General features: G+C 43.3%; 2 non-coding genes across 2 annotated transcripts; one reads left to right on the top strand and one right to left on the bottom strand.

Moving 5' to 3' along the window:
* Positions 1-23,504: 23,504 nt before the first annotated feature.
* On the bottom strand, positions 23,505-23,578 carry Trnat-ugu. The gene has a single exon. It is a non-coding gene; the product is annotated as a tRNA-Thr (tRNA).
* Positions 23,579-23,732: 154 nt separating this feature from the next.
* Positions 23,733-23,807, top strand: Trnat-ugu. Its single transcript has one exon. It is a non-coding gene; the product is annotated as a tRNA-Thr (tRNA).
* Positions 23,808-24,599: the final 792 nt, after the last annotated feature.

Raw genomic sequence — 24,599 nt, 5'->3', positions numbered from 1 at the left:
TTTTAACACGATGGCCGGCTAGAGCCCACAGTAAGGAACCGCTGAGGCGATGGAATGTTATGCCGGCACTGCTGTTGGCAGCTGGCTGGGACGCCACTGCTGAATAGATACTATCAGCGCAGCTGAGTAGGTGGTGTCAGCAAAGATGAGTGGGCCGTAACAGCATACCTAAGTCGATGGAGTCAGCGCAGATGAGTGGGCTGTTTTAGAACAGCGTGGTGCAGTGAAACAGCCGCCATTACGGTCTGTCGGCCACCAGCAGAAACCATGCAGTTCTTGATGAGATATGGGTCAAAGCCAAATGCCTGTGGATGATGGAGTGTTATGTATGGGCGTACGCTGGACGGCTACACCGGAGTGGATCCAGTTAAGGGTCACCTATCATCAGGATAGGTGGAGATAGCAGGCCTGTGACTGTCTCTAGTACCCGCAGCAGACTGAGGAGACAGACGGTTGGCGCAGAGACTGCATCGGCGCAGAGGATGGAACTCATGTTAGTATCGAATCTCAAGCTCGGCACAGGTAGACTTGTCAGAAGCCCGCTCGGACGTCTAGACAAAACAAGTCTCGTACTAGATGATGGGACATATGTACTCAGTGTAAATCATCTTTGGTTTGTCTTTCACGCCTAGATATACTTGTCCAGCCGGCGTTATTGTCATCAAAAGCCCTACTTGTAGTCACACACGCTTAAAAGTTACTGTATGTGGAGCAGGCAGGCCTGTATGGCATCCGTCCTTCACCACATCTAATGGACTTTTCGGAGCTATCGTGCCTGCAGTCCACGATAGGCGTTGCCTTTTCTTGGCAATGTGCAATGATTACGTTGCCGTCTGTAGTTGATAAGAGATTCTAATCAGATCCGACTCTATGATTTATCTAAAATGAACAAGCGGATCGCACTAAACGACATCAGCATCACTGAAAATGGATGAGTTTTATTGATACATTTTTAAATGACATTTCTCATGCGTGACAGGTGTTCTCATTAATAACAGGAGGTCGAAGGAAATGGTGGACTCTACATAAGTGAAAAAATTAGCTAACTACACTCCATGAAAAAGGACATTTGTTGATACGAGGGAGTCTCTCACAGTACTATAGCAATCACTTAATAAGGCAAAAATCATCTTAGTATTATGGTTGCTTATTGGGGTTCGTTTTACGGCATATTCTGAAGAAGTTTTTCTGCCAACAGAAGAGGAAGCATGAAACATGCTCTAGCGAGTAGGACGGAAACTCAATAATTTACTACAGCGTTAGAAGAAAGACGTTAGAAGATGGGCCACCGCTAATTGCTGCAAACAGTCAGCATCTACCACCGAACCTGGTTTGTAATAATTCATTCTGTCGAAGAATATCAGCAGAACGGAGAAACCCCAACGGTGGTGGATAATGAAAACACGTCGCCGTCCAAAACGTAAGTAGAATACCAACAAAATTTACAGCCAAGACTTAGCTACATAAAGTAGGTGATCTAAAGTATCCGGATACCTGGCTGAAAATGACTTACAAGTTCGTGACGCACTCCGTTGGTAATGCTTTAGTTCAGTATGGTGTTGACCCATCCATAGCCTTGACAACAGCTTCCACTCTCGCAGGCATACGTTCCATTAGGCGCTGGAAAGTTTCTTGCCGAATGGCAGCCCATTCTTGACGGAGTGCTGCACTGAGGAGAGGTATCGATGTCGGTCGGTGAGGCCTGGCACGAAGTCGGCGTTCCAAAACACCCCAAAGGTGTTCTATAGGTTTCAAGTCAGGAATGTGTGCTTGCAAGTCCCTTACAGGGATTTTATTATCGTGTAACCACTCCGCCACAGGCCGTGCATTATGAATAGGTTCCCGATCGTGTTGAAAGATGCAATCGCCATCCCCGAATTGAACTTCAACAGTGGAAACAAGAAGGTACTTGAAACATCAATGTAGGCTTGTGCTCTGGTAGTGCCATGCAAAACAACAAGGGGTGCAACCCCCCTCATTGATAAATACGACAAGACCATAATACCTCCGGCTCGAATTTTACTAATGGCACTAAACACGCTGAAAAATGACGTTCACAGAGTATTTGCCATATCCACACGTTGCCATCGGATCACCACATTCTATACCGTAATTCGTCACTCCACGCAACGTTTTTCCACTGTTCCGTCGTCCAATGTTTACGCTCCTTCTACCAAGCGAGGCGTCCTTCGGCATTTGCCGGCGTGATGTGTGGCTTATGAGCAGCCACTAGGCCAAGAAATTCAAGATTTCTCACATTCCGCCTAACTGTCATAGTACTTGCAGTTGATAGTGATGCTGTTTGGAGTTCCTGTGTGATGGTCTGGATAGGTGTCTGCCTATTACACATTACGACCCTCTTCAACTACTTTTGATCTCATAGGGTAACGCGTGGGATTAGCCGAGCGGTCTGAGGCGCTGCAGTCATGGACTGTGCGGCTGGTCCGGGCGGAGGTTAGAGTCCTCCCTCGGGCATGGGTGTGTGTGTTTGTCCTTAGGATAATTTAGGTTAAGTAGTGTGTAAGTCCCATAAGATTTCACACACACACACACACACACACACACACACACACACACACATACAGGGTAACTCCCTCGATATCTGAAATCAATTGCTACACGAATCACGTACATTAGTGAATAAAACAACTAACCGGATTCCCAACCAAAATGTTTTATCCAAAGTGCGCTCAACATTAGCACGTGTCACTGACCACACCGTCTGACAAAAATTTTCTGAAAACCTCCCAGAGGCTGGGCTGTGGTTCGGTCTCGATGATTGTCGGTGGCTATTAGCGAATTGTCATGAAAGACTACAGCGTGACGCCAAATGCTTCAGCAAGTTGGACAGCTGCTACAAATGTTAATGCCTTTTTTCAGTCTCCAATCGGTTTACCGAACAATAAATTGTACAAGATTTCGGTGGAGAATTCCACAGTCAGCGCATTTCTCTGTCTGACCAATCGCGAGACAAACATTTCTAAGAAAAACAGCGGGGCAGAACTGCAGTCCCCGATCCGGAGACGCAAAAGCCAGCGTTGAATGCTATAAATTCAACAGACGTTCCAAGTTTCTACAGCGTGAACATAGACTGTGATACTGATTCTCTAATCGCATATGCATTCCCTACCTACCACAATCGTACATCACAGAGTTACCTATGATTAGGTTATGGAAAAAGGGTAACGCAAGATTTGAAATGGAATGGAAGGAAATAAATTCAATAAAGCTGGTTCACTAAGCAATACTTTTCACTGGCATTAATCAGATAACAGAAAAGCAACCAGCAGAACTAGGTGGCACCAAGTTAATCGTTACGGTAGATAATTTTACGATTGGTGGCCAAGACAGAAACCTTTAAGTATGACTGTGTTCAGCCAGTAGATCTCTATTGTTGGTTACCCACTTGCAACTCGAAGTAACATGGCGATAACAATATTATTCATTATGGTTAAAGACAAATGTCGAACAACAAAATTTACCAACCCTTTCGAACATCATAATCTTACAAACTCTTTGGAATTATCCTTGGAAGTGAAAGAACCTGTTTGTAAGTCACCTGAATTCAGAATTAGTTAAGTCGAATACGGGTACCAATTACCACGTGTTCTGATGCACCTGAAAGCAAGCAAGACTGCACATTATGCACATGTCCGCAATAGAAGGCAACGGGAGAAAGGACACTATTTTACCTATTTCCACACTATGGCGCTTTGTAGCCAGCGTACTCCTAGACTGTTACAATCTTAACAGTCTGGTAAAAGTTGTTGTTCGGATGCGTCCAGACAAAATACGCACAAAAAGTTCCTGAAAACTTCTACTCCAGTGTGCTGAGCAGGTAGAAACCTACAGAACCACGCGCCCCAGAGCTCTGATTGGCCTGCACCAGTCAAAATACTTTAGTTCCTGCAAGAGATTCCTGCTTCTTTCTGTGTGACAAAGATGTACCACTCTGTCGGACAGAGGCGACCTGTGACTGATCGTCTGTGAGTCGACAAGTTACGCACAGAGCAATGTGCGATGCAGGTTTATGAAAGGGGCTCGTATCAAAGAAACTTAGTGCCATTCAACCTCAATTTGAGCAGGGCTGTGTCACCACTGTGCCGTCACCGTGGTATATCTCGCACAGGGATTATGAGATTAAGATAAGAGATATTAGGGGCCCTAGAGGCAGTAATTTTCCTACGCCAAATGCTCTAACGGAATAAGGCAGAAAATCTTCAATATTAGTACGACTAACCTTTCACGGTGCATTGCGCCGTTACTTGCGTAGTGTACATTGTGTTTAATAGTAAATTTTCTCGTGTTACCGCGAGATATCACACTTAATATAATCCAAAAACCCACCGAAAACGTTTGGTCAGGGTTACAGAGGGATTGGTACGGTTTCTCTCGCCATTCGGTTTAGTAATAAAGATAGCCTAGGAAGATAGTGACTGGAATTCTTAGAATAAGCTACACCGAATTCACATCGTTCTAATTACGAGGAATGAAGACGTTAGCCTTTCAGGTGGGGAGTTGCCAATCAATCGAAAGAGTGATTAGGAAGAAAAGATTCCCTTCAAATCAACTACATTTTTAACCTTTATTCTTCCTGCTGTACAGCAAACGCACAGTAAGTAAAATTTCATTCCATTTTGTCCTTTCTGGTGTTTCAGTCTAAATGGTAAACGGTGTCATTATAAGAACGCCGGTATTATTGCTAAAGATTGTCAAATTTATATTTTTACATTTACTTTCTTTCGCATTTTTCAGCAAGTATTGTAGTTTATGTTTAATCTTAATAAGTGCTTTTACGATATGGAGTACTTAAATGTGGGTTGCATCATCACGTACGTCGCACGGAAGACATCGAGTTACATTAGGATTGTATATGTTCTCTGGATCTTACGTCTTTAGGCCTTGGTCTTCCAACATATTTCAGTCAGTTTGTGTCTTTACTTTTACTATCAGTTCATAATTTATTCTATATCATACATAAGTGAAAGTTAGTTATGACTGTATTTAAGCTATAATCGATCCATTGTTGTAGTTTCGTATTCCTTTTCATTACTTGTTCGTTTCGTGATACTGATACACCTGCTACGATGGTTATACTTGGCACCTAGATCTCAGTTTACAACATTCTGTAACTTCAGCTGTCTTCTTGTTTTATATGAAGCCCTGAAACTACGAGGGATCTTACTGGGAAAGTCGTTGTGTATGTGACACCTAGATCTTAGGCTGCATTTTGATTATACGTACGTAAACATCTTCTGGATGTTGATTTTAGAATATGACCTACCTCACGAACATGTATTTCATAATTAACGAAAATAATCCTGATTGTTATTCAGTCAACGTTTATTTCGATATGTATCTTGTTAATTTTTCTTGGTTTTATTATAGCAAACACCTAGGAATAATATACTATGACTATAAATACGAAGTTTGATCCCTATAACCATTCATAATATAAAATATAATGGCTCAATTGTACCGCTTAGGTTTTATCCAGCTCTTTATTGGTTTATAATTGAAGACACACTCAAAGTTATTTTTAATTTGCACCTAGGCATGGGGTTCCAGTATAACTTCGCTTTAACTTAGATTTTAAGAATTTATAATTTGTTGATGACTGGCACAGTACATACTTTCCTGTTTCTTATAATATTGTGCTGCTTTCAATGGTTACCATATATTAATTTCCAACTCTTTGTGTTTGTCCTGGTTTCGCATACACAGATAAACATTCAGTACATTGTTACTAGAGTTTTTAAAAACTAAACATAGTGATTTGCGTTTCACAGTATTTTGCATATTTAGTATTTGAATAACACACAAACTAATCGCGAGCCAAAGTTTAACAGTTTACCGAGGATACATCAGTTATGCACGTTTACTTATGAAATAGTACGTTTGACAAATGACAAACATTCGCGGCTACTGAATACTCTCGGTGTTTCACTCAGTCTTCGAACACATCCACCAGAACTGCTGGAGGAATTCTGGAAATTTCATCCTGAATGTGATCTTTTAACTATTGTATGATTCTAGGCCTGTCGGGCCCGCATCTCGTGGTCGTGCGGTAGCGTTCTCGCTTCCCACGTCCGGGTTTCCGGGTTCGATTGCCGGCGGGGTCAGGGATTTTCTCTGCCTCGTGATGGCTGGGTGTTGTGTGCTGTCCTTAGGTTAGTTAGGTTTAAGTAGTTCTAAGTTCTAGGGGACTGATGACCATAGATGTTAAGTCCCATAGTGCTCAGAGCCATTTGAACCATTTTTTTAGGCCGGTCGGAGTGCACCCTCACATTCAATTACCGCGTTGTTGGAAGTCAGGCAACGTTAAATCAGGCGAGGGAGGAGGCCATTCGACCCAAGTGAGTTGGTACGGACGATAAAGCAGATCAAACCGGATTACACGATGAGTGGGCACCGGTGAAATGTTCATCTTATGGGCACACTTTTTTAACGAATAACTAGGGCTTCCGTGTAAACTGCTGTGCACAAGTTTGATGTTCTCCACGGGAGTTCGTACGGTTTTCAGAGGGCCTGTTGACTTCCGATTCGATGCGCAGGCATTTTAACATATGTTTCTTACTCACTTCAGTATTCTTCCAAGATCAGGAAATCGATATCTCGGCTAAATTTTGAAACAGTTACGAAAGACTAGATGCACGCGCATGACAGATTCGCCGTAGCGAACACAGCACTCCATTGCGAACGCAGCATGTTGCCTCGACGAGTAGGACCGATTACTGACCTGTTAATGGAATGGCACTTGACACTCTGCAGTACTAATAGTCGGAGCCACCGTCGCTAAATCTCGTTTATTCAAATTTGAAACTGCCAGAACCTTGTGAAATACCCTGTGTAACGTATAAAAATTCAGTCACTAGTTGCGCCACGTGGCAGTCAAGGGTTGATTAAAAGGGGTTGGGGGGGGGAGCCGGCAAGGGGGCGATCGTCCCCAGTCCCCAACCATTAAAATTGAATTATAACCAAATGGTAATTTTTGTAGTCTGCCTGAATGTTAAACAAGCGAATGTAGCGTCTTGGTCAGTGGACATGGTTATTTAATTCAGTATTCCCCAAGCCACCTTACTTTGTGTGCCCGAGGAAAGTGCTGCCTGTACAGTGGCTTATGTTCCTCCTCCTGTTCGGGTTTTGGGGGGCCAAATATTAGCAGGGCTGATCGATCTGCCTCAGCAGCACGCGCTTCGTGTTTTCCTACGGACACTATCTGCTTTCACCCCATTGTTGTCGTTGCTACTAATGTTAGACTGCTTCCGGATTTTCAGAATTCAGGAGCACATCTTCACAGTTCGGGCCCCTTCACGTGACGCCACCAAGAAGTGCTTCTCAGCAGCGCCCGAGCCCTCGCGCAGTGCGGCGCTGTGCAAGAAGCAAACAAAACACTTCTGCCATGCTACGTAGGTGAGTGTTTGTAGTTTTGCACTCCATAAATGTTTCCTACAGTTAGATCTTTGACGTTCATCATTTCTTCTCTTCGTGTCTCAACTGCAACAGCAGACACATCTTTCTGGACTCTCGAACTGATTAAGAATGTGTTGAGAAAACGTTGTGGGGGAAACCGCGTAACAGGGTTTGGTCTGCTGTATGTCCATAGAGACACCATTCTTAACAAAGACATAACTATCGATAGGCAGATTGAGAATTGCTGAAAGAACAGGTGAGGAAAGATGTATTTTGTTAAACACAGATTATATTTAATATAATGACGGTTGTTCTACTGTAATGCAACAGGACTGAGTAATTAGCATTCACATACTTAGATTACAATTTTGTATAAAAAATGAAATTAATGCGAATCAGATACAAATATTCTTCAAGCATGCCAAATACACACTGTACATGTAGAGAACTAAAATGAAAAATATAATGACGACTGCTTTGTTTCTGTAAACAGATATTTTCTAGATTTTAACCACTCAGTGTATAAAAAAAAAAATACAATATTGTGTTAAACACTATTGCTTTATGTACCTGCAAGTAAACTTTGAGCTACTGTAACGATGCAATATTAATACCACTGTTTACGTTGTTGTACTGTGGAGGTATTACTCTCAAATAAATGGTTTTGATAACATAATTGATAGGGATTACCTTTATTATTCCCACTAAGTTTGCTGAAACACGAGTGTCATTATGAATTGTATTGAAAATAAGAATTAGAAAAACGCATTTGGGTACCTTTTCAACACTTTAGAAATATTATTTTCATTAAGTATATATACAAATATTATTATGAACTATGCTGCGAAAAATTTAAATGTAGAGAAATTAATAACTAGATTTTTAAAAGCATTTTATTCTACTTTCAAGTTATTTGATTTTAATATACTTATCAACATTATGTTCACAAAAGGTTTATGAGGTTTTTTTCTGTGTGTTGACCATTGTATAAAAGAAATTATTCAAAAAAAGTTTGTGAATGTTACACATTTCAAGAAATTTAAAACATGTTTCGTAAAATGAAGCCCGTTATGGCAATTGTTTCTGTTTCCTGTTTTTGAGTATAAAAACAGTCTAAAATAGCAGTGTTGGAAGATTTTTCCTTACGTTTTGTGGGGAGGATCCCTGAGACTCCTCTCTCTTCTAGGCAACCGCCCCCACAAACAAAAATTCATTAATGACGACCCGGCTGGCAGCTAGTGCGTTACGTGCAGCATGACGCTACATATCTGGCCATTTCTCTGACATCCGTCATACAGTCGCTTCCTTGTTCCTATAACTAGCGTCGCGTCCAATAAGCCCCGTTCACACGCACACATGGACTATGAAACTATTACCACTGTCAGTTGCCTTGTATTAAAATACAGGTATGGCAGCCGGCCGCGGTGGCCGAGCGGCTCAAGGCGCTTCAGTCCGGAACCACGTGACTGCTACCGTCGCAGATTCGAATCCTGCCTCAGGCATGGATGTATGTGACGTCTTTAGGTTATTTAGGTTTAAGTAGTTATAAGTTCTAGGGGACTAATGACCTCAGATGTTAAGTCCCATAGTGCTCAGAGCCATTTCAACAAGTATGGCAGTATGAGCTCTGGATATGTACCGGGTTTATCTACTAACTGTCGTCATTCGCACTGTCTATGGTATTTTAGCAGATATTTGGAGTTTCGTTTTCGAATTGCGTAGTTTGTGTAAGCCCAAAAAGTTACTGCTTCTACCTTTTTCCATGCAACTCCTAGTTTCCACAGTGTCGGTTTATTTCCCATTACAAACAAAATTACTTTTAGATCGGAATTTTACATGCCCATTCAATAGTGTGTACCCAGATTAGTCCAGTCCGAAATCGTTTTATCCTCGTGTATGAACAGGGACAGTAAAACACGAAGAATAAACAGCAAACCACTAGCGACTCAGTAACGCTCAATTCTTGGTGGTGGCACTCGGTGCGGGCAAGGGCAGTGCTGTTGCTACTGGAGTACTGGTTATTTTTCGAGTTTTACTGTCCATATTAACGTATTTCGGTATAGTAAATATCTTAAAAGAGTTATCTGGGACCGTCCTATTGAACGGACAAGTAAAATCACATCTAATTTTTTTTTCATTTTTGACGGGAAAGATACCGACGCTACCTGTCGACACTGGGCATCGCATTGAAGACTTGATGAGCATTGTTTGTTTGTGTTGACTCGAAGTTGCTAATATCTGCTGAAGGACAAGAGGAATCGCGGCTGCCGACCCTTACATTCAAGCCTCCACGTATCACACACTCAGACCTGTACCAAACGTTGTACGTCGAAAGAGTATCAACCAAGATGTTTTCGTCCAGCAGAACGGACTCAAACGTTAACTAAGAGCTACACTAGAACTACAAAGCAAAGAAAAAGCTTAACTGTGAGTAATTAACACGTACAGCTTCCGTGGGGTAGTTGGTAGAGCGTTAAAGTCTCGTACCAATGATGACAAATTTTTTTAGTGTTTTATCGGTGGAAGTGTTATTTGGGACTATTATACTTCCGCACGTGTGATGCAATTGTTTCTTTATTCCACCGTTCCAGTTGTTTATGTTTATTCTGTGAGACTACAAATGCACTAGCTGCTCCATCACGTGCGGTGTTCTGTTGCACATGTCCGACAGAACACCACAACTCTCTATACGAATGTACTCTATTGATCTGTTACTTTCAGCTAACGAAACGAAAGCTTTCTACTAACAAACTTTGTAAAGTCCTTTTACTTGTCAGGAGCCGGCCGTGATGGCCGAGTGGTTCTAGGCGCTACAGTCTGGAATCGCACGACCGCTACGGTCGCAGGTTCGAATCCTGCCTCGGGCATGGATGTGTGGGGTGTCCTTAGGTTAGTTAGGTTTAAGTAGTTCAAAGTTCTAGGGGACTGTTGACCTCAGAAGTCCCATAGTGCTCAGAGCCATTTGAACCATTTTTGAACTTGTCAGGAAACTGGTCTCCCGTATAACAGTTTCACGTGTAAGCAGTTAAGGAAATTATCATCAGTGGGGTTTGAACCCGAGACCTCTGGCACGACGACATCACGCTCAACAAACTCACCGACGTGAGATCTACAGAACTGAAACTCACAGATACGTGTTTCCTATGTTCAGTAGTTGTGGGGGTCGGGTGGGGTTGTTTGAGGAAGGGGACCAGACAGCGAGGTCAGCGGTCTCTTCGGATTAGGGAAGGATGGGGAAGGAAGTCGGCCGTGCCCCCTCAACGGAACCGTCCCGGCATTTGCCTCGAGCGATTTAGGGAAATCACGGGAAACCTAAATCAGGATGGCCGGACGCGGGATAGAACCGTCGTCCTCCCGAATGCGAGTCCAGTGTCTAACCACTACGCCACCTCGCTCGGGCCAGTAGTTGTGGTCTTTACTTTTAATAACTGTTTACGCATGATATACCTGACGAGAGCACATCTCAGAAATGAAATCGAAGTTTTGGTTGGTACTACCCACATACAACGTTTGGTACCAATCTAAGTGTCTGACATCTGGAGGTTTGGATGTTACCAATCAAACACTCTGTATGTCTAACGTTATAACGTTTTAATTATAAAGCCATGATGCCTTCTACTTTCGGTAAGATCATAGGTTTATACCACTTACCATATATACTCTCGTGTATATTTCTTTATCACGACCCATTATATTTTTCAGTATGTACATGACAAGAAAAACGATTCAGTTCAACGGATTATGATGATGTGTGATGCCTGCTCACTTATTCACCATGAATTAAACAATAGTTTCAATAGGTATGTGTCGTACAGTGGAAGTTTAAATATTAAAAATATTTTGCTATCGTTCACCACTTACAGGGTGAAAATTATATAACTATATGACAAAAACGTATATTCGATACAAACTACGGCGTGCACTCACTTTGTGCAACATGTAAACGTCACTACAGATATTCAGATATAGATTCTAACATGTTCAATGTGCCTGTCATCATTGGTGATAATGTAGCGCAGACGAATAGCGAAGTTCTCCATGACCCGCAGAAGTGAAGGAACATCGATGCTGTTGATAACCAACTGAATAGCTGTTTTCGGCTCATCAATAATTTTGGGATAATTGCTGTACACCGTGCCTTAATACAGCCCCACAAAGAGGAGTCGCACGTGTTCGCATACGGAGAATATGGCAGCCAATCAAGGGCCCTCACAGTGGCCTATGGGTACCCCAGAGCCAGAATAAGGTTCCTAAAGTTCTCTTCCAGGACATCAAATACTGTCCTGCATCGATTGGGTCAAACTCCGTCTCCCTTGAACCGCATGTTGTCGAAATCAGGGTCGCTTTGGATAATGGGGATGAAACCATTTCCAACACCTTGATGTACCGTTCGGTAGTCTCCGTGCCATCAAGGAAAATCGCACCGATCATTCCGTGAGTGGACACTGCATACCGCACTGTGACCCGTCCAGGGTGAAGAGGCTTCTCGATCACGAAATGCGGATTCTCAGTCCCCCAAATGCGCCAATTTTGCTTATTGACGAACTAATCCAAATGAGAGTGGGCTTCGTCGCTGCACACGCAAAGAACAATGCGTATGCTAGTTCCCATCATGGCTCGCGGTCAACCGTGCAGTTTTGAACGTCGTAACACAAACCGTTCAGAAGTTGTGACGATTTCCTATCATATACTACGATAATTGTCACCCTGTATTTGTAGTTCTCTGTATTTTAGACTTGAAGATGTCTCGGAATGAGCTGAGACTAGTTATGAGGTAAGGGATTTTTCGATCTTTAGTGGTATCTTTTTTGTCATACATTGTAACTTCAGTGTTGTTGGAACGAGTACCAAAGAAATTTTTGCTTTAACGTCACGCCCTGAAGGGCGCCGTTTCGAGCACAGACATGAACGTAGACATCCAGGTTGTACAAATAAACACAGGCTTTTACCGATATGTGTTGAAGAGTTTTTTTGTTATCTTCAGCACACCAATAGTAAGTATTAAATACTGTACTTTTAGCCTATAACTTTTTTGCAACCGAATTCTCTATTTCAGATAATACGTTTTTTCTCTTTGCAGCTCTTAGAATTTGTATGATTACGGAAACGCCCGCTATCTGTAAATGGCGATGTAGTTGTGAAAGATTTGTACGCACCTGTAGAAGATAATGCAGCTATTAAATACCTGAATTAAAAATAAATCATGAACTATGAGAATCCAGAAATAAATATATACAATCTTCTCCGGGTAAACTTACAAAATAGCGAAAATAAACGCTTCCACTCTGCAAATTTCATTGCAGCAGAAATAAAAGCTTCTACAGAATGCTAGTGCGAAGGCGAGACGTTTCCCCGATAACAAGCCTGGTATATTTCTCGCGTCTAGGAAGGGCTGTTGAAGTTGGAACTTTGCGTACATCCGTCACCGAACTTAGGTCGTCAAGTAACAACGCTAACTCTTCCACGAAGTCACGGAGCATCGTGAGGACAGAAAATCTTAGACTGTGGCAGCAAGGGAACTCAGTCGTGAAAGGATAACACGAGAAAGTACCAACGTTAATGAAAACAGTGTAACTTAAAGCAACAAATGTAATACTAATTATGAACAAATTCAACAGTGTGATATACAGATGAACCAACACATTACGGCGAACGACCACAGCCAGATGCATTCGTTAAGGTATGTATATAAGCTGAGCAGGGACGAATGGAGATGCATTCTATCGACGATATTGGATGTCTACAACTCATCACTGAACGTGACGATCGTAGGCTCACCCTCTCTGTAGAACAAGATGGGTGACTATATAAGGCAAATCTAACGACAATGTACAATGCTAGCTTTCATAAAAGTGTTTCGAAGTGGATCGTTCAGCGCACGCTGTTGAAAATGGGCTCCTTGGTAGACAATATGTTGAGGCAACTTCATCTTGTCCTCCCCCTGCTGTGAGTAGGGGCTCACTGGAGTGGATGGTGTATCAATGGAAATTTGTTTCCTGGTCGGTTTAAAAACTTTTCTTTTTACGCTAGGGCGATGGTCATGTACGGATACGCCTTCATCTGGGCGAATTTCTGTTCGAAAAGCGTATTGTGTCATGTACGCAAGTCAATGGGGCAATATTCAGCAATGGGAGACATTCACCTTGGCTTCCACGAAACGTGTCGTAGTAATCTAAAGCACCTTGCCAGCTGTGGATTTCGTGAACATTACGGCGGATCACGTGCGTTCTTTCAAACTTGATGTTTGTTTCGACGGCTACGGCAACTTCCAGTAGTGTAACGGCCGGCGTCTCGAATGCTAACCATACTACAGTGGTTTATGGAGGATTAAAGCCAACTAAAGTTTAGGCTTTGGCCATCAGGCGTTTGAGACAATGTCGGAATGCAGCTCCTGGTCCACAACCAGTGGTCCGTATGTATGGGCACTTCATGACTCTGCATAGACCTTTGGTGCAATATACCCTAAAAACCCACCGTGGACTTTTAAGAAAGTTGTACTGAGATCAAAAGGTGAACTAAAAGGATGATGTTCATATATTTTTACGATCAGTCTACAGTGGAAAGTACTTGCAGCGGAACAGTACTGAGAATTTATTTTCCGATTCCGAACGGTGTTTGCATCGTGAGAATTTTTTTTTTTAATTAAAGTCGATCAAACCAGTCGGAGTGGACAAGCAGTCAACCGCATTCATGTAAAGCGGGGTGTTGGTATTATCGTTTTCTATTCTAGTTCAACATTCTGCCATCGATGAATATATATATTGTTGGTTTGAAAATGTCGTTAATTTCTCACATTCGCACGCACTCGTGTGTGTGTGTGTGTGTGTGTGTGTGTGTGTGTGTGTGTGTGTGTGTGTGTGTGTGCGCGCGCGCGTTCTTGTGCTACAAACCCGGCAATTCGGCCAACAGCTAACGTCCCTCATTTCAAAGACGTCCGCCCCGTTTGCCGAGTGGTCAGGGCAACAGGTATGTCATAAGCGCTCGGGTTTAATTCCCGGCTGGGTCGGACATTTTCTCCGCTCATGGACTGGCTGTTATGTTGTCCTGGTCATCATCATTTCATCCCTATCGACGCAAAAGTCACCTAAGTGGCGTCAAATCGTAATACTTGCACACGGCGAACGGTCTACCCATCAGGAAGCCCTAGTCACACGACTTTTACATATTTCTAAGACGTGAAGGATCGCTGCAAAATTCTATTCAGTTGTGCGTTTGCAAAATCCATAATACTTATTTAGCAACGAAGACAGAATACGAAGATGGCCGAGATGAGCAGCGGCCCATCGAACGTTTGACTTTGACAGTTCCGTCACCGAGGGCACCGTCCAATCTCAAGGTGGTTGGCCTTGCGGCATCGACATTAAGCCAGATAGAGAGGCAGATATTGTGCCAATAAATTATGCGTCACGCGTAAGCGATATCAGTATTCGACGGTTCAACTGAAGGTACGTGGCAAGTGCCCTAATGAAATATCGAGGACCAACTGCAAAACCGAAATATTAACGAGGATATTCTGTTTAGCGTCTGGGAATATACATACATATATTAGAATGTATGGTATGAAAAAAATGAAATTACTAAATTGCAGAACCGTTTTAATGCAGCGAAAGCAGTAAACTTTCATAATCTGATACGAATTCGAGAGGTCTTTTTAGCACGGACCTGAAAGAATAAAAGAAGCTTGACTGTAACAAAATCTATGGTAAAGTCGGCGAGACGATTTAAGGAATCTTTGTCTTTAGCGTTTCGAAAATTACAGGCAGTGTAACACCAGAGATGACCGTCACCCTACATAATGATGCTCCAGCGTCCCTTTACCATATGACGAAGTTTGCGGGCCAATAACTACGGGAAACTCTGTGGAGGAATAAAAGTCAGTATTCACAGTATTTTGAACTTTGTATTAAACTGAATATAATTGGCAACGCACCTATGCCTACATTTGCTAATCATCCGATCGAAAGGATTTGAAACCCCTACGTAAGCCGAAATTCATCTCTAGATATTCGAAGTGGAGGATCCGATACTACAAGAGACGGGAGTATTGTGTTGTCAGTAGAGAAGCAATAATAGTAGAATAAGTGTGTCAAAATATGGCTCTAAGCACTATGGAACTTAATACACTACTGCCCATTAAAATTGCTACACCACGAAGATGACGTGCTACAGACGCGAAATTTAACCGACAGAAGAAGATGCTGTGATATGCAAATGATTAAGTTTTCAGAGCATTCATACAAGATTGGCGCTGGTGGCGACACCTACAACGAGCTGACATGAGGAAAGTTTCCAACCGATTTCTCATACACAAACAGCAGTTGACCGGTGGTGCCTGCTGGAACGTTGTTGTGATGACTCCTGTAAAGAGGTGAAATGCGTACTATCACGTTTCCGACTTTGATAAAGGTCGGATTGTTGCCTATCACGATAGCGGTTTAGCGTATCGCGACATTGCTGCTCGCGTTGGTCGAGATCCAATGACTGTTAGCAGAATATGGAACCGGTGGGTTCAGGGGGGTAATAAGGAACGCCGTGCTGGATCCCAGCGGCCTCGTATCACTAGCAGTCGAGATGACAGGCATGGCTGTAACGGATCGTGCAGCCACATCTAGAACCCTGAGTCAACTTATGGGGACGTTTGCAAGACAACAAACATCTGCACGAACAGTTCGACGACGTCTGCAGCAGCATGGACTATCAGCTCGGTGACCACGGCTGCGGTTACCCTTGACCCTGCATCACAGAGAGGAGCGCCTGCGATGGTGAACTGAACGACGAACCTGGGTTCAAGAATGGTGGCCGAGCAACTGGCTCGTCACAATACACCAGTCAGTACTCTTGATGAACTGCGCTATCGTGTTGAAGCTGCATGGGCAGCTGTACCTGTACACGCTATCCAAGCTCTGTTGGATTCAATGCCCACTCTTAACTGGTATACGGTTCCTCTTGTCTTCAGCTGTTGCGGCGAACTCGATGTTCTCGATCGTTTTATAGACTGTCTGTTTAGAACGGCGACGAAATCTCCTGTAAGGCATCGTGGCGGCGGTCAATGCACTTGCCGTTATTGCGGACAGAGGTGGTTGTTCTGGATACTGCCTTCTCAGGATCTATGCACCCAAACTGGGTGAAAACGTAATCACATGTCAGTTTTAGTATAATATATTTGTCCAATGAATACCCGTTTATCATCTGCATTTCTTTTTGGTGTAGCAATTGAAATGGCCAGTAGTGTATCTGAGGTCATCAGTGACCTAGACTTAGAACTACGTAAACATAACTAACCTAATGACATCACACACAACCATGCCCGAGACAGGGTTCGAACTTGCGACCGTAGTAGTTGCGTGGTTCCCGACTGAGGCGCCTAGAACCTCTCGGCCACAGAGCCCGGCAACAAGTGTTTCAGTAGACCTCAGTGACATTTACATCTTTCTGAGGTTGCGCAGGTTAACTGCTGGTGACGTGACTGTGTAGGAAAAACGCAAAAGAACGGTCACAGCTGAACTATCACCAGGCAGACCTCGTGTTCAGAGCAAAAGTGTCTGTCGAGCGTTGCGGAAGGTGAAAGGGCGGGTGTAAGAAATCGTGTGCAGTCAGCGGAATGATTCAAGCAGTCGAGTCAGCATTATGGCCGTCAGCAGGACCTCAGAACGAATGTGGCATAACAGCGGAGCAGCCCATCGTAAGCCACATATTTCAGCAGTCAGTACTAAGCGACGCTTGAGGAAGCAGAAAGAGCGACGGTACAGGGTATTGGATTACTGGAAATGAGTGATTTGATGAACCAAGGTAGACCCTGTGGCACTTTGACTCAGGGCTGGGGGTTCTGCGGACGCCTGGGGAATGTTACCTGCCGTCACGTGTAGCGTCAACAGTGAAGTGCAGAGGAGATGGTGTTACGGTATGGAAGCGAATTTCGTGGGTAGGAAGTAATCTACGCTACTGCGCTTAAGAAAACTCTAAATGTTGAAGAATATGGACGCCTCTGGGTGTCACGGATGAACAGAGTGGCCTGAGTTCCACTTTTTGCGAAACAGATGTTTTTTATAGCAGATCGTAATGCATGAGCCTAAGACTCGTTCCATAACTGAACAGCATATTGACGTCCACGATGCAGGCCTATAACTATGTGCCTCTCTCTGAAGTCTCTTCCCAGTAACGGGAAAACCCTGTGTTCATCTCGATTCGATTGCAACCTATAATTTCTCTGGCGGTAAACTGGTGTGAACAATCTTTCGCATAATCCATGTATAACCTCATTTTGTCCAGTCACCTTGCACTCAAGAGATATTCTAGTAGATACTCTATTACGGTATCATTTGCCTCAATAGCCACCATTGCGCCGGTCGTGCGATAGTCGAAGGGAGGGCGCGCATTGTAATTTTCCACAGTGATATAATCTCGGAATAGAGAAATCGGTATTATTTCAGCCTTCTCTCCTACATCTACCGTTTCGGTGGCCGTCTGGTCAATGAGGAGCTGAGTACGGAATTGGTTCCGTTCGTTTATTGATATATCAAGACCGAAACGTCATAGTTTTTTGTCACATGTTTGAAAGATTTGGCATTCGATTTCACTGAACATTTCTCACATTTTCCTCTCTACAGTTCGTTCAAAGTTTGTTAGGTGAAGTAAGATATCGGTTGTTGTCTTAGACAAACGTACATTCTGACACTTTATCGGTGTGTCCCGTGGCAAGAACCTCTGTCAATTTTACTGGTATGGTTAAGACATGGTCTATGCTAGTCAAGGAAGGGGTACACGTGTGACTGTTGTTATTTGGGACACTTTTATAGCGTGTTGCCTCTAACCAGCCCTGTAATAGAAGTTTAATATATCGTGCTTCCCTATTCCGTTTTGAAATTATAGTATTCACTATGTGTGTGCTGCAGTTCTTTTCTGAAATTACAAAAATTAATCCGGCAAAGCAACGTTTTCCCAAGTGTGAAAAATTGTTCGAAAGATCTACGTGGCGTTGAAGGATTAGCCGAGCGGTCTGAGGCGCTAAAGTCATGGACTGTCGGCTGGTCCCGGCGGAGGGTTGAGTCCTCCCTCGGGCATGGATGTGTGTGTTTGTGCTTAGGATGATTTAGCTTAAGTAGTTTGTAAGCTTAGGGACTGATGACCTTAGCAGTTAAGTCCCATAAGATTTCACACATTTGAACATGGTTACGTAACTAGTAACAAATATTCCATTCAAATTTAAAAATGTTTCAATATAGAAAATCTTGTCAGTACACTATTTTATAGTATACGTATTACGTTACTGCTCTGATACATACCAATCATTAGTAAGTGAAATCAAATTAAGAATAAGTATTCTCAAAAAACCAGTAAATACATAAAATGATTTTGAAACAGAAGCCACACGCGCAGTTAACACAACTTTCCACTTTCAAGGCGCGGAAAAATGTTAATACATTAACGGAACTCAGATCATTTGCAAATGTCACGTGTTCCACGACTGAACACCTCCTAACGCTGCATGCTATAAGATCGCTCCACACAGACGAACTACGGCGTAACCAACCCCTTGTTACTTATCTAGTTTTCTAAATATTAGGAATTTTTCCCACAGAAAAATTTCTAACTAAAGAATTAACAGTGTCTTCCAAATGACTTTGATGTATGATACAGCCCTCACAACTCGTATTATTTAACCTCGCTGCACGAAATATAGCATCAAGTTTCACAAGACAAAGAGCAGCAGAAACTGCCGGTAACTACTTATTTCAGTTTCTAGTGCAACTTCCTTTATTTAACTTTATAATCATTAACTAGATTATAACTCCGACCAGGAATCATCGTCTGATCCTAGGTACACCAGCCTTCATGTGCAACACTCTCCGCTACTGTTTAAGCTCAATGTTCTTGCTGAGTTCTGTAGTGAAAGCTTTATTCTTGTGTACACTTACAAGAAATATCGGAGCAGTATCTCAGTATATTTAAATATTATATTACATACAGAGTGTTCGGAAATTTCCGTTAAAACTTTTAGAGCTTGTAGAAGGAGGTGGGGACGTAACATTTCGAATAGGAACCCATGCCTGGGAATGTGCCTTCTATGACGTTTTCGATTCAGATGTTTAACTCATCTACTTCTGCTTGAGGAATTGAATTAGGCGTGGCGCATTTAAATTATTAGGTGACAATTCCAAAGGAAAAATAAGGTAAGATCCACTTATCACTTCAGCACATTTGCTTGTATTATCAGTTAAACATTACGTCTTTACATTACACCACAACAAAAAAGAACACAGCATACTGTGTGTTGCACTACAGCAGCGACAGGATGTGGTGACCTCCAACGTTTTTAGAGACATTATACCTAGGAAGCGTGTTCCGGTACACACTCTCCATCCCACCTGGTCTCTCTTCAGTTTCTACTGCAGGGCTACAACTCGTGTCAGCAGATCACCCTCGGCCTCATACTAAGCCAGAAGTTAAGTGACATCAGGTGACAGTCTGATGTAGTACACGTCGTCGTATCTACCCTATTGCATACCCGGACAAGCAACTCTGAGACTTCTTCCTCTCCCTCAGCAACGTGTACGCACTACAGGTCTGAACTGAAACCGTCGTAGAACGGAAAGGGTACAGTTCCGAGCATGGGCTCCTGTTCAGAATATTATGTACCCAGTCCCTCAACGAACCAGACAAGTCTGCAAGGGAAATTTCCGAACACACTGTATATTTGTAATTGTGTTAGCAAAATGTTAATATAGTTTTGTGTTGTATTTATACTTACATTACTGCTAAAACAAAATAAATATTGTAGATATGTACATTGATTCCATAGAAAGGAAGTAAAGTAATGGTTTAACTTAGTATCCACAACGAGGAGTAAGTGAATGGAGAGCAAATTCAGATGGGAGAAGGATATCACTTACGATCTTTCCAAAGGAGCTTCCCCACTAACGCCCTTCTAAAATGTTGGATACCAGTATCTCATATAAGGTGGAGCAGCGATTTCCGCGTAACGCCACTGCACAGGAGGGTTCGAAACCAGGGGACTTAAATGTCGTGTCCTTTAGGATCGTGATAAAGGGTGGTCTGTCTTAGTGATCGAAAAACTGAGTAGTTGCTTGATCCCTTTGGTATTGATGCTTTGATAGTTTTGCTCTAGTGGGCATTAAAGACATGCGGTGACTGCAGTTACTGCGGGGAAAGCCCCGTATTTACCGCAGGAACACAACTTACGTTTCAAAACGGAGTAAACAGCTTTGATAATGGTTTGTAGTATGTTGTTCCTTACCTTTTCACTGCAGCTTCCGTGAGGGCCATCCTATTGGTTCCGATTCGTCGTGATCATGCGCACACCGAAAACTGACGCCGTTACTATGGAAATGCACCCATTGTCTTGTTAGCTTCTATAGGCCGCGCTATCGATCTGTTGCAAATGAGGTCGACCAAACGACTGTATTCTCGCTCCTAACGTAATTCCTTTGACGTTACCACATTTCTGTGGCTTCCATAACCTACGATGTATAATAATGATCTGTGGTAGCGAAACCAAAGATAATTTGTGTTCATTGTAATCAAATGGGCATTTTACCGCAAATGACTATTTTCTTATTTCGTAGCTTAGCGAAAACTGAGCAGATCGCAGCTGAAAATATGTAGCTCGTGGAAAGAACGTCTTTTACTGTAAACAACCACCACAAAATCTGCAAATAATAATCCACATCTACATCCATACTCAGTAAAACATCGTACGATACGGGACAGAGTGAACCCTGTACCACTACTGGTCTTTCCTTTTCTGTTCCACTTCCAAATAGAGAGACGGAAAGCCGGGCAAAGTGGCCGAGCGGATGTAGGCGCTACAGTCTGGAACCGCGCGACCGTCACGGTCGCATTTTCAAATCCTGCCTCGGGCATGGTTGTGTGTGATGTCTTTAGGTTCGTTAGGTTTAACTAGTTCTAAGTTCTAGGGGACTGGTGACCTCAGAGGTTAATTCTCATAGTGCTCAGAGCCATTTGAACAGGTTGAGAGAGGGAAAGCACCAATGCCTCGGTATGAGCCCTAATTTCTCGTGTTTCATCTCCGTGAGACACATTCGAAATGTATGTTGGCGGTAGATGATCGTTTTGCCGTCAGCTTCAAATGCCGGCTCTCTTAAATTTCTCCGTAGTGTCTCTGGAGAGGAATGTCGCCTTCCATCCACGGATTCCCATTCGTGTTCCCGAAATATCTCCGTAACACTTACGAGTTCTTCGGAATTACTAGTAGCCGGCCTCTCAATTTTTTCGATGTTCTCCTTCACTTCTATATGGTACGAATCCCAAACACTCGAGCAGTACTCAAAAATAGCTCGAAACAGCGACCTACATGCGGTCTGCTTTACAGATGAACCACGCTCTCCCAAAATTCTCTCAATACAGCATAGTGGACAATTAAGCTTTCCTACATCAGTTCTTGCATGCTTGTTCCGTTTCATATCGCATTTCCGCGCTACACTCCGATATTTAAACAACATTATTGTGTCAAGCAGATCACTTCCAGTACTGTGTCAGAAAATTACGGGTTTCTTTTTCCTACTCATCCGCGTTAACTTACATTTTTTCTACATTGAGAGCCAGCTGCCATTCATCACCCCAACTATAAAATTTGAATAAGTCATCTTGTTTCACTCTGCAGTCACTCTTCTGCCATACGTTCCCGTTCACCACAGTATCATCAGCAAACAACCGCATATTCCTGCTCACCCTGCCCACCAGATCATGTATACAGAGTGAGAGAGAGAGAGAGACAGACAGAGAGAGAGAGAGAGAGAGACAGAGAGAGAGAGAGAATAACAGCCGTTCTATTCTATCATACTTCCATTGGGCACGTAACGCTACCCTTGTCTCTGACGAACACTCGTCTTGTGAACGTTGCATTTCTTATTTCCATCCTTTCTAAGAAAAATTGAGGAATTCCACCTTAAGCAACACACCGGTTCTCCGTTTAGTTTTCACCCAGACACTTTTAAGTACTTTTTCTTGTGATTTGGCGATTTTATATTTTCTTTCTCACATGAAATTATTGCTTATTTACTCTGGCAGCTTTAGCTCTGAAGTACAGTCTACAGCATTTCGTAGTTTTCGCCAAGTACCAAGTACGACAAAATTCTTCAAATGGAAAGAGAAACGATAAAAACTAAAGAAATAAGCGCGTTACCTCTACACGAACAACGGAGAAAAATTCACAATATAAAAAAAATCTATGAGAAGTTGTTAAATGTGTAGTAGATTTGCAGCCACCCGCTTAATTAACCAGCAAGATAATAAACTTATAAACCAACTGAATGTAGCAGAAGAAGTGCTGAAACACGTCTGGGTGTAAACAAAACTAAAGATCTCTGTCTTACATAAGGAGGAATTCCTCCCCAAATCTGCGGATTGTTTTAAATTACTGATTATTATCTATATAAAGTTTTAAAAATTACGTGGTATATATACCAAATGTCGTCAACTTTAATATGTAGTCCATCAGCATTTATTACTGTGTTATACGCTAATAAGCCATAAAAATATGAGAGCCGACCTTCTATCGATATAACCCCGTCCAGGCGATAGGAGCATCACCAGGCGAGGAATGACTACTACCCAGACACCCGTAAGATGCGTTTAGTGTCAGTGAGCGGCCTGTCCGTGTGTAGAATGGGAAGGAGCGCGATGTATCTGAATCAGACCGAGGGTGGACTGCAATGCCTCGGAGGCTTGGCACGATCATTTCGGAAACTGAACGACATGTCGAGTGTTCGAGAAGTGCTGTGATCAGTGTTGTCACAACACGTGGGTGTAGGTGGCCACTCCTCATTACACATGTCGGACGTCGTAGGATGGGCAGATTGGTAAAACGTAAAACAGGACAGGCGGCGAACTGTTGCGAAACTAACATGAGACTGTAATGGTGGGCAGAGAACAAGAGTGTCTGTTCACGCAGTGCACCAAACACTCCTAACGATATATAAGACGGTTGTTCCCGAAAGAACAGTTACCGTGGATGACCATGCAGCTTTGCTAGAAATGAAATGAAAATTAAATAGACACCCTAGCTGCAAGCAGGCGTTGATACGCTTCATTGGGGACATGTTGAAAATGTATGCCCCGACCGGGACTCGAACCCGGGATCTCCTGCTTACATGGCAGACGCTCTATCCTTTGAGCCACCGCGGGCACAGAGGATAGTGCGTCTGCAGGGACTTATCCCTTGCACGCTCCCCTTGAGATCCACATTCCCACTACGAATGCAGTGTTGTGTACATGTTGGGAATGTGGATCTCAAGGGGAGCGTGCTAGGGATAAGTCCCTGCAGACGCACTATCCTCTGTGCCCGCGGTGGCTCAGATGGATAGACCGTCTGCCATGTAAGCAGGAGATCCCGGGTTCGAGTCCCGGTCGGGGCACACATTTTCAACATGTCCCCAATGAAGCGTATCAACGCCTGCATGCAGCTAGGGTGTCTATTTAATTATTATTTCACTCCTAACGATGGCATCAGCAGCTGACGACCCGTGCATGTGGCAATGTCAACGTCACGACATGAGCAACTGCGATTGAAATGGGCACGAGACCATCGACACTGGACGTTAGAGCATCGTGAAGTATTGTATGATCTACTGAATCCCGATACCTCCTTCATCATGCCAATAGGAAGGCGTGAATCCGTCGTCTTCCAGGGGAAACCTCATTGACACCTTTAGTGCGGGACAGACACAACCTGCCGGCGGCTCCATTATGGTCAGGGGTACATTCACGTGGGCATCCATGGGTCCAGTGGAGCCTGTGCCAGGAACCAAAGCCCAAGGTGTATCGCAAACGCCGGCCGCAGCGGCCGTGCGGTTCTAGGCGCTACAGTCTGGAACCGAGTGACCGCTACCGTCGCAGGTTCGAATCCTGCCTCGGGCATGGATGTGTGTGATGCCCTTAGGTTAGTTAGGTTTAATTAGTTCTAAGTTCTAGGCGACTGATGACCTCAGAAGTTAAGTCGCATAGTGCTCAGAGCCATTTTTGTATCGCAAACTCGCTGCAGGTCACGTGCACCACTCCATGACGATCATGTTTCTCGACGGCAATGGCATTTATCAACAAGATAATGCGCCATGCGACAAGGCCAGGAATGTGACGGAGTGGTTCAAGGAACACAGTAGAAAGTTCCAAAGTACGTGCTGGCCACCCCTACTCTCCAGGTCTGACCC

This window comes from Schistocerca piceifrons, chromosome 8 (assembly GCF_021461385.2).
Source record: "Schistocerca piceifrons isolate TAMUIC-IGC-003096 chromosome 8, iqSchPice1.1, whole genome shotgun sequence".
Classification (NCBI taxonomy): Eukaryota; Metazoa; Arthropoda; class Insecta; order Orthoptera; family Acrididae; genus Schistocerca; species Schistocerca piceifrons.
This window is presented reverse-complemented; position numbering and strand designations above follow the sequence as displayed.